The 11,015-nt window shown below is 54.1% G+C and overlaps 2 pseudogenes; both read left to right on the plus strand.

Annotated features, from left to right (window-relative positions):
• Window positions 1-119, plus strand: LOC117436360 (uncharacterized; annotated as a pseudogene).
• A 9,550-nt stretch (window positions 120-9,669) lies between these two features.
• Window positions 9,670-9,788, plus strand: LOC117436361 (uncharacterized; annotated as a pseudogene).
• Window positions 9,789-11,015: the final 1,227 nt, after the last annotated feature.

An 11,015-nucleotide genomic window follows, 5' to 3' on the forward strand; every position in this document is an offset into this window, starting at 1 on the left:
GCCTACGGCCGCACCACCCTGAAAACGCCCGATCTCGTCTGATCTCAGAAACTAAGCAGGATCGGTCTCAGTTAGTACTTGGATGGGAGACCGCCTGGGAATCATGGGTGCTGTAAGCTTTTCTTCCTTGTTATTTCCTTTATCATTATTGATATCGGTGGTAGCAGTAGTGACTTGTGTTATACCTTAGTTACTAAACTGTTCTTATCTCAACCCGTGGGAGTTACATTCTTTTGATTCTCCTCCCCATCCCTCCAGGAGCAGGGAAAGGAAAGTGGGGGAGAGAGTGACTGCGTGATTTACAGCTGAGCTTAAACCACGACAGTCTGCCTATGAGCCACGCTCTCTGTATGGCATGGACCAGGTAACCTCCAATGCATTGCTACAGCCCTCGCATGGCTCTGCCGCTTTGCATTCCGTTCATCGCTGACTACTGGAGAAGCCACCGTCTGCTAATAAAGAGACCCGTTCTTGTTCTGAGACAAGCCAGGTCATCAAACTTTGCATTACTTTCCCCCTTGTCTGGCAGGTCCTTGCCTGCCCTGAGGTACCACAGGCTGACTCCCAGACCTGCAGCGTTTCCTGAAGGATGGCTCTGGCTCTGTGAAAGACAGCCACAAAAAGGCTCTGCATCAAGCTCAGGAAACATGTGGCCCGAACTTGCGCTTAGAAAAGGTTAGTTGCATCTTCCCAGGGACACCCCTCTGCCAGAAGGACCGCTGTGTACAGACTGCTGTTCCTACCTCCTGTCGTGTGGTCAGAGGACGGACCGGTATCTTGCGTGGGTGTTGGACCCTTGTTCCTTATCCAGTCAATGCTGCTGTAATCTGCCTGGACCCACTCACAGAAGTCGTTGTCGAAGGTGCAATCAAAATTGCAGTCTGCTGTGGGAGCTGGGTATGGAGTAGAGAGGAAAGCAGAGATTCTAGGGTGAGGACAGGACACCTTTTCCCTGTGTCCCACAGGGCACACCTACATCCCTGGCACGCTCAGGTCAGGTGAGGATGGCCAACACAGTGGAAGTGGACAAGCTGGGTGCCTAGCACAGCCAGTAAAACACATGAATGGGACCAACAGTACCTGTGCTTGTCCCAGGAGCTGCTGATGTTGTTGTATGTGGAGGCCGCGTTGAGGTGCCTGGCAACGGGGGCGAGGTTGTAGGAGCTGCTGGACATACAGCAAAAGAGAGGTGGAAATGACAGGTTTCGTAATGGAGATTTGTTCCCAAAAGGGGATGTTGCACGTTCTCAAACACCCCCACATCATAGCAAAAGGAGCACAGCAGAGGAAATCCACAATATCCCTGTCACAAAGAGACTCTCCACCCAAGGGCTAGCCCACCAGCACTGCTAAGTGACACATGAGCAAGCCTCCACCACTGCTGCCCCATTCCTTGAATCTGGGCCACAATGGAAATCAACAGAACACTTACCACAGACAGTGCCAGCACTCCAGTCTCCCAGGGCAACGCCTGCCTCAGCACACGCTGTGGCATAGGCCTCCAAGTCATCGCAGAGCTCCTCCACGCTGCCGCCCGTGGCACACTGGTCATAGACGCAGCTCTCAAAGTATGTCTTGGGTGGTAGAACTGCATGGCATGGCTGGAACGGTCCACCAAGTTGCGTGACGATTGCACACTGCTTGTTAGCTGCCTCCTCCTCAGAGGGGGAGCAGGACGTGGGCGGGTTGATGGCTGGGTCACACCTAGGAAGCAGACAGGCAGTCCTGAGCTCACAGCAGCCTGTGGACTCCAGACACACCATTTCCGGACCTTGTCCCAGCCAAAACCTCAGCCTCTGGAGTCCAGAGCCCTCGATAAGAGAAGGCACCAAGGGCTGTCTCTTGCAAAGGCAGACAACGTGGCCCACAGTGGACTGCGAGGGCAGAGCTGTGCACAGAGGTCACCCAGGACCCCAGAGCTGAGCGCCTATGGGGAGAGAGCAGAGAGCACCATGCACCCTGACCTCATGGAGAGGCCTGGACAGTGCCACAAACAAGCCAGCCCTGGGAGGAAATGGGAACAGCCACATGTCTGGCACCCACTTCCACACAGGACACCCCACTGTTTGGTGGCGCAAAGAGGTGAGATGTGAGGATGATACGTCTGTTGTCGTGGAGCTTCTACGGGCTCTCACCCGCACTGTCACAACTGCCTCCTCCTCTCCCACACACCATGTGCCCATGCCTACCATTACCAACCCACCCTGCATCTGCCCCTCACAGCTCCCCTCTCCCATGCTCCCTTTTGTCCGTCATCTGTGGAGTGGAACAAGGACTCACGGCCATTCATCATCCGGCACCATCCAGCTGGCCCCAAAGTCATTGAAGTCAGGCACGACAACCCCATCAGGTCGCATGAAGTCATCTTGCTGGTTCCCAGTGTACGTCCCACACAGCCCACACAGCTTGCCCTTGTGCTTCTCAGACACCTTCACCAGGAGCTCATCATCCCCATTGAACAGCAGCTGCAGGCCCAGCTCAGTAGAAACCCGCACGTAGGAGCCACTGAGGGAAATGTTCACACCGGGGGCAGGAGAAGCAGGCAGGGAGGCCAGAGCACCGTTGATCTGAATAAGAGGGACAGAGCAAGACAGAAGCATAAACAGATGCCCTCCATTGAGAGTTCACTGTTCTCCACTCTGATGGTGCCAGGGCCCCAGGAGTCAGGAGGACAAATGGCGTGAGAAACCCTGCCCAGGCCTATGAGAACAGCAGCGACTACAGACGCCACACTGAAAGCTAGGAAAACAAGATGAAAATCTCTCGCTGCACAAGCAGCCATTTCAGCACTGCTCAGAGCCTCGTCATGTGAGCACCATGCTCTTATGTGAGCACAACAGCAGGCTCAGGGAACACCAAGCTCTTCTTGGGGACAGGGTGGTACTTAAGGGTGGACAGGGCATCTGTTGTTCCCAGGTGTAAAAACGAGGGGCTTACGTAGACCGCCTTGTTCTCGCGCAGTGCGATGTGGAGGCCTTCCACAGACAGTGCCACCGAGTTCAGAGCTGTCCAGCTCTGGCTGCCGCGATGTTTGTTGCGGGTGGTGACACTGAACCCAACAGAGGAGTTGTCACAGCCTGTCACCACCGTGTAGTTGCAAGAGCCCTGGAAGTGGTGAAGCTTCCCATCAAAGGTGCTGTAATGCGGGTCACCGTAGATGTGGCAGAGAGCAGCGCTGGCTGGGTAGCAGCCCCTCTGGCCGTCCAGGATCTTGCAGACCTCATCCTCACCACAGGACAGGGGAGAGCAAACCATCTGGCCCTTGGCTTCACACCGGCACTGGCGAGCACAATCCTCGCTCACAGAGTACTCGCCTTCCTGCAGGCAGACAAACACCAAGCGTCAGTCTATCAGGCAGGAAAGCAGAGGCAAGGGAGTGCCCTGGGAGAGGTGCAAGCCAGGGCAGGGTTTTCACTCACGCTGTAGTAGTTGCCCTCAAAGAGGCAGCCGCAGTGGGCCTCGGGCACACACGTGTCTCCGCTGAGAAGGAAGCCAGAGGTACATGCGCAGCCCTCCTTACAGGGCTTGGAGCAGTTCTGCGGGGCTTGTCGGTCAACACAGGTGGCAGGACAGCCAGTCATGCAAGGGTCATAGTAGCTGTTGTCAGGGCACAGCAGGGCTGCAATGGGAAGGGGACAATTGAGACCAGCAAGCCTTCAAGGAAGGAGGACCTTCTGAGAAGGGGAAGACAAAAGACTTGATGTGGTCAGAGGTTCTGGGAACAGGGAGAAGAACATTTCCCTCCCAGCAACTGCAAAGCAGGTACTCACGGCAGAAGGTCGCATTCCGCCAGGGAAGAAGAGTCACACCGGCTGCTTGGCACGCATCAGCGTAGGCCTCCAGAGCAGCACACAGGACCTCCTGGCCACCATTCAGAGCACACAGGTCATAGAAGCAGGTCTCAAAGTAGCTCTGGGGGTTGATCACAGCGTGGCACTTCTCAAAAGAGCCAGGACTGGCAGTCAGCATGCCACAGAAGTGGTCCGATCGGTAGAGCTTCTCCTCTTCTGCGCTGCAGGGTGGGGAGGGGTCGGGGACACCGCAAGATGAGTCACTCTCTGGGACCTGCCAGCTCTCCCCCAGCTCATTGGAGTCTGCGGCTTGCTGCCCGTTGGGCATCATGTAATCGTCCTCCCTACGGTTGTTGAAGTTCCCACACATGCCACAGGTCAGGTTGAAGTAGGTGGTGGGCACCTTCACCTCCACCGAGTGGTCAGTGTCGTAGGACACTCTGAGGTCAAAGTCTGTCTCCAGGACAATGTAGCGGCCACTCCTGCTCACCGTGATGGCACCTCCCGCTGCACTCACCGGCAAGGTCTGGCGCACATTGTTCACCTAGGGCAGACACATCGCAATGGGCCTGGGCCCTGGACTTGTCCCTGGCATCCCTGGCATCCGCTCCCAGCCCCGGCGCAGCAAAACAGAGCCGTGATCTCCTCACAACCCAGTTGCCCCTCTGCCTTGCAGAGCTGACGGGGCTGTGTTCTCCCCCCTGCAGGGGCTGCTCTTCACTGTCGGCCACGTTCACCATTTGCCTCCCTCCTCAACCCCTCCAGAAAAGGAAAAGAAAGCAACCCAGTGGCTTCAGGGGAACCCACCCATATCTGGGACAGTGAAGGTGTCTGGTACACACCATGCCATGACCCACCAAGAAAAGCCAGCCCTGCCTTTGCTGCCTTGCAGCTTGTGCCACGCTCATGCCAGCCCCACTGCCTACCAGCACTTGGCTCTTCTCCTTCTTGACAATGGCAATGCGCTCTCCGTACACCTCAACCAGGACTTCACGCACATAGGACACTCTGGTGTTCCCACGATGCTCGTTCTTGGCCTCAACGTTGAAGTAGGGCAGGGAGGTGGTGTTGGAGCACACTTTGGCCAGGGTGTAGGTGCAGTTGCCCATGAAGTTGTGCGTCACCTTGTCAAAGGTGTTGTAGTGAGGGTCACCGTGGACGTGGCAGATGCCATAGGACTGCTCGAGGCACTCAGGTCTCCCATCCTGCACCCCACAGAACTGGCCTGCAGGGCATGAGGCGTTAAAGCACTGGACTTTGCTTCCCCGCGCGGGACACGTGCACTTTGTTGAGCAGGTGTTGTCTGTCCACAACTCAGAGCCCACGGGGTAGTGCTGCCCGTTGTGCCAGCACCCACACTGCTGGCTGGGCACACACTGGTCACTGTAGAGCAGGTACCCACTGTCGCACACACAGCCCTCCACGCACGGCATGCTGCAGCTAGCAGGAGCCATGGGATCGACACAGGTGGCAGGGCAGGCTGCAGCACATGGCTCATAGTGACTGTTGGCTGGACAGGTGACAGCTGCCGAGACAGAACACATGGCCATTACTTGGAGAACATGACGTCTCTTTGTGCTGCATTCTGCCCTTTGGAAAACTAACTATCTGCATTATTTTCTCTGTGATCTGCTTGGCTCCACGGGTATTCTAAATCATACCTGAGCAAACAAAGCAGAAAAAGGTGCCCCTGATTCTGACAACTACCTGTAAATCCCCAAGGCACGTAACAAAAAAAATTCTTATTCCCCACCCCACTCTTTCATTCCAATTCTATGTTTTGCTGAGAGTTGACAGTCTGTGGTACCATGTGTGGACTTACGGCAGAAGGTTGCGTTCCTCCACACAGGTATCTTGACACCAAGCGACTGGCAGGCATCCGCATAGGACTGCAAGCTCTTGCACAGGGCTTCGCGGTCCAGCTCCAGCTCGCACAGGTCATAAACGCAGGTGTCAAAGTAACTGCTGGGGCTCAGCACAGCGTGGCACATCTGGAACGGGCCGCTGGTGTCGGTTAGGAGCCCACAGAAGTGGGTGCTGGCAATGATTTGCTTGTCCGTCTCACTGCAGGCTGGGGTAGGGAGTGGTCCGGCTGAGCAGCTGTGGAAAGACAGGAAGCAGGGCCTCTGAGTCACCTGTGGGCTTCTCCTCGTATCTCAACATCCCCTTGCCCGACATGTCCCCAGACCTCCTGGGGGACAACACATACCTGCTGTCGTTGGACACCTGCCAGCTGTTGCCCAGGCTGGTGGAGTCTGGCTCCAGCACCCCTTCCGGGTTCAGGAAGTCATCTGATGCCATCCCATTGAAGTTCCCACACATGCCACACACCTTCTGCCCAAAGGTGCTCGGAACCGTCACCTCCACCCGATGGTTCCCATCAAACTTCACTTTCAAGCCAAAGTCTGTTGTGACCACAGTGTAGAATCCACTGGATGAGACCTGCACACCTGCGGATGGGGTGCAAGGCAGGACCTCTGCCACTCCATTGACCTGGAAGGACAGAAAACAAGACAGGGTTTGAGCAACCCATTTGGCACAGTCCTCTCTCTCACACAGCACAGCACCTTTCTTCCTTGTGCTTACCGTCACCACACCACCCTTCCCTAGTCTTATCCTCTGGCCAGCCACATCAACATCCACATATTGGACGTAGGACACGCGAATGTTGCCTCCCCTGTGCTCGTTGGCTGCTTCCACGTTGAAGTAGGGCAGAGAACTGTTGCTCTCGCACAGCTTAGAGAGGGTGTAGGTGCAGGTGCCCATGAAGTGGTGCAGTTGATTGTCAAACGTGTGGTAGTGAGGGTCTCCTTCCACCACACAGGTTCCTGACAGTGGAAAGACGAGAGGAAGTGTTCAGTTAAGCACCTCCGGTTGCCTCTTCTCCTAAGCCCACCTTGAACAAAGAACATCAGCCCCATGACTGGGATATTGCTTTTACCAAGGGACCTGTTGCCACAGATCTATGTTAAGAATGGAGTAGTTTCTCCAGTCATCTGGTTCAAACCTCCTCAAATACCTAAATGCCAGAAGCACAGGTGCCCCACCCAAGCCCCCAAAAAGGAATATCACTCAATGTGTGTCTCAGTATGGCAAGGAAGTGACAGAAACCAAATGCAAGCCATCCAATGAAAATACAAATTGTAACCACTATGCGTTTCTGGGATGACTCAAAACACTACCAATAATAGCAGTAGCTGAAGTCATACCAGGTGGTGGTGATGGTGGCTGTGTTCCTTGTGTTGTCTGCATCGTGGTGCCTGGCAATGGGGTCAATGTTGTAGAAGGAAGGGGACCTATGGTGAGACAGAGGTAGAATTGGTGAGTGTAAATAATGCAGTTATCTTGCAAGCACCTGGACCGCCCTTTCCAAACACCCAACACTGTGACCAGAGAGACGAAGGACAGGGATTACACAGTGATGCCCAGCAGAGATTTATGCACTCAACTGCTATCTAAACAGAACTAACAGATGATAAAAGGAGACACACAGCTCCTTCAACAGAGACACTCCCTCTCTAGGCACTGAGTCTCAAAGAAAGATAACTGAACACTTGCCACAAGCAGTAGAAGAAAGAGACAGGATGTGGCAGTACCTGAGCTTGGTGTGGGTCTAAGTGTATGAGGAGGTTGTGCTGTGCTTGGCAAGGTAGTCCCAGGATGTGCAGTGGATGGACCTAGAACAAGAGAAAGGTAGAGGAGAGATGCACCAATATGGGGGTTTTGTTGCAATCAAGACTTTTTCCAAACACCCGGCACCATAACCAGAGAGGTGCAGAACAGGGACCCCACGGTCAGTCCTCAATGAAAACCACAGTACTTGAGTGTCTTCCCACTAGCACAGAGGAGTGACAGAAAGAGACATGCAGCTCCTTCACTATAATCACTTCATCCCTTAGTCTTGAGGCTTAAATACAGACAACCAAACATTTGCCACAAGCAGTAGAAGAAAGAGACAGGATGTGGCAGTACCTGAGCTTGCTGTGGGTCTTGATGTATGAGGAGGTTGTGTTGTGCTTGGCAAGGCGGTCCCAGGATGTGCGGTGGATGGACCTAGCAGGAGACAGAATAGAGGATACCAGCACTGACATGAGGGTGTTCCTCCAGGAAGCTGACCAACCTTCCCAAACACCCAGCACCATGACCAGAGGGATGCAGGACAGGAATTGCACAGTGTATCCTCAGAAAAAAATCCTCCTGACTCAAGTGCTCTCCCACCAACATTTATGGATATAGCAGGAGACATGCAGTGCATTGACTACAGAAATTTATGACATGGCCATGACACTCAAAGACAGACAACCAAACACTTGCCTCAAGCAGTAGAAGACAGGGACAGGACATGGCAGTACCTGAGCTTGGTGTGGGTCTTGGTGTAAGAGGAGGCTGAGTTGTGTTTGGCAAGGTGGTCCCAGGTTCTCTGGTGGAGGGATCTAGCACAAGAGACAATTGAAGGAGATCAGTGTCAGCACAGGGGATTTGTTGCAGGCAGCAGGCCCACTCTTCCCAAACACCCAACACTGTGACCAGAGAGGCCCAGGGATGAGATCACACAGTGATCCTCAGGAAATACTCCAGCGCTCAAGTGGCCTCTCATCACCTAGCACAGCTGGGTGACAAGAACTGACACACAGACCTTCAGTACAGACATTCCCTCTCTTGGCCATGAGCCTCGAAAAAAAAGCTAATTGAAAGCTTGTCACAAGACGTAGAAAACTGGGAGGGAGCAAGAGAGTACCTGAGCTCGGTGTGAGTCTTGGTGGTGATGGTGTGCGTGGAGGCTGTGCTGTACTTCCTGGCAAGGGGAGGGTGGGTTTTGGTGTCGATGGATCTAGCACGAGAGAGAGTCAGTGGACATCCGAGCTCACATGTGAGTTTTGCTTCAGGAGGCCGACCTAAGCTTCCCAAACACATCAACACCACGCCCAGAGAGGCCCAGGGCAGGAATTGGGAAAGAACCCTGCCACCCAAAGGCTCTGCCACCAACACAGCTGGGTGACAAAAGCAGATTAGACTCTTCAGTACCTATGCTCAGTGTCTTGGCTGTGAGCCTTCTAATATACAAACTAAGTAGCGACTGCAGGCACGGCCAGTGCTCCAGTCTCTCAGAGGAAAGCCTGCTCGGGCACAGGCTGCACCACTGGCCTAGAGGGCACTGCCTCTAAGTGTAGCCTTCCACCTCGGTGACATCTCTCAAGCTGCCCTTCCCCAAGACTAGCCTTGTACCTTCACAGGATCCTTCTTCGATGGACAGATCATCCAACGCTACATTGCTGCGGATATCTTCACCCCATTCGCCCTCCAGGACAATCTAAGGGAAGGCACATTTCCCAGCATTAGCTCCAGCCCACACGTGTGAAGTGCCATTAGAAAGCACGGTTCATCTCAGACAGCAGTGAGAGCCTGTGCCCTTACCTGCATGTTTCCTGTGCTGTGCACTGTGACCTCTCCCATGTTCCATCTGTCCCCATGGTTCCCAACGCTGCTCCAGACCAGCTCTAGGTCTCCATCTTTAACCACATACACCCGCAGGGCCATTGTTTCAGCCGTTCCGTACATGTGATACCAGAAGCGGAAGCAGTGTGGTCCTTCTGAATTGCACACCGGACTGATCAGCTGAGCCACAAAGCCAGGGAGGGCATCGTTCCCTTGCAGGTAGATGTAGTAGCCATCTAAAACACAGTGGGAGACACACCATCACATGCATGATCAAATCCAGACAAAGCTGCCAGAGACAATCCAAGCACAGCCCTGGAGCACCCCTCCAGGGCTTCAAGGCAGGCAGAAGGAGGGGACAGCAATATAGGTCCTTTGCTAGCCACAGCACTCCCCAGGCCTGAGTCCGTGTCCTGGGTTCAGCCAACGGCAGCCGAAGCGGGCCTACGGCCGCACCACCCTGAAAACGCCCGATCTCGTCTGATCTCAGAAACTAAGCAGGATCGGTCTCAGTTAGTACTTGGATGGGAGACCGCCTGGGAATCATGGGTGCTGTAAGCTTTTCTTCCTTGTTATTTCCTTTATCATTATTGATATCGGTGGTAGCAGTAGTGACTTGTGTTATACCTTAGTTACTAAACTGTTCTTATCTCAACCCGTGGGAGTTACATTCTTTTGATTCTCCTCCCCATCCCTCCAGGAGCAGGGAAAGGAAAGTGGGGGAGAGAGTGACTGCGTGATTTACAGCTGAGCTTAAACCACGACAGTCTGCCTATGAGCCACGCTCTCTGTATGGCGTGGACCAGGTAACCTCCAATGCATTGCTACAGCCCTCGCATGGCTCTGCCGCTTTGCATTCCGTTCATCGCTGGCTACTGGAGAAGCCACCGTCTGCTAATAAAGAGACCCGTTCTTGTTCTGAGACAAGCCAGGTCATCAAACTTTGCATTACTTTCCCCCTTGTCTGGCAGGTCCTTGCCTGCCCTGAGGTACCACAGGCTGACTCCCAGACCTGCAGCGTTTCCTGAAGGATGGCTCTGGCTCTGTGAAAGACAGCCACAAAAAGGCTCTGCATCAAGCTCAGGAAACATGTGGCCCGAACTTGCGCTTAGAAAAGGTTAGTTGCATCTTCCCAGGGACACCCCTCTGCCAGAAGGACCGCTGTGTACAGACTGCTGTTCCTACCTCCTGTCGTGTGGTCAGAGGACGGACCGGTATCTTGCGTGGGTGTTGGACCCTTGTTCCTTATCCAGTCAATGCTGCTGTAATCTGCCTGGACCCACTCACAGAAGTCGTTGTCGAAGGTGCAAACAAAATTGCAGTCTGCTGTGGGAGCTGGGTATGGAGTAGAGAGGAAAGCAGAGATTCTAGGGTGAGGACAGGACACCTTTTCCCTGTGTCCCACAGGGCACACCTACATCCCTGGCACGCTCAGGTCAGGTGAGGATGGCCAACACAGTGGAAGTGGACAAGCTGGGTGCCTAGCACAGCCAGTAAAACACATGAATGGGACCAACAGTACCTGTGCTTGTCCCAGGAGCTGCTGATGTTGTTGTATGTGGAGGCCGCGTTGAGGTGCCTGGCAACGGGGGCGAGGTTGTAGGAGCTGCTGGACATACAGCAAAAGAGAGGTGGAAATGACAGGTTTCGTAATGGAGATTTGTTCCCAAAAGGGGATGTTGCACGTTCTCAAACACCCCCACATCATAGCAAAAGGAGCACAGCAGAGGAAATCCACAATATCCCTGTCACAAAGAGACTCTCCACCCAAGGGCTAGCCCACCAGCA

The sequence above is a fragment of the Melopsittacus undulatus genome, chromosome 6 (genome assembly GCF_012275295.1).
Source record: "Melopsittacus undulatus isolate bMelUnd1 chromosome 6, bMelUnd1.mat.Z, whole genome shotgun sequence".
Lineage (NCBI taxonomy): Eukaryota > Metazoa > Chordata > Aves > Psittaciformes > Psittaculidae > Melopsittacus > Melopsittacus undulatus.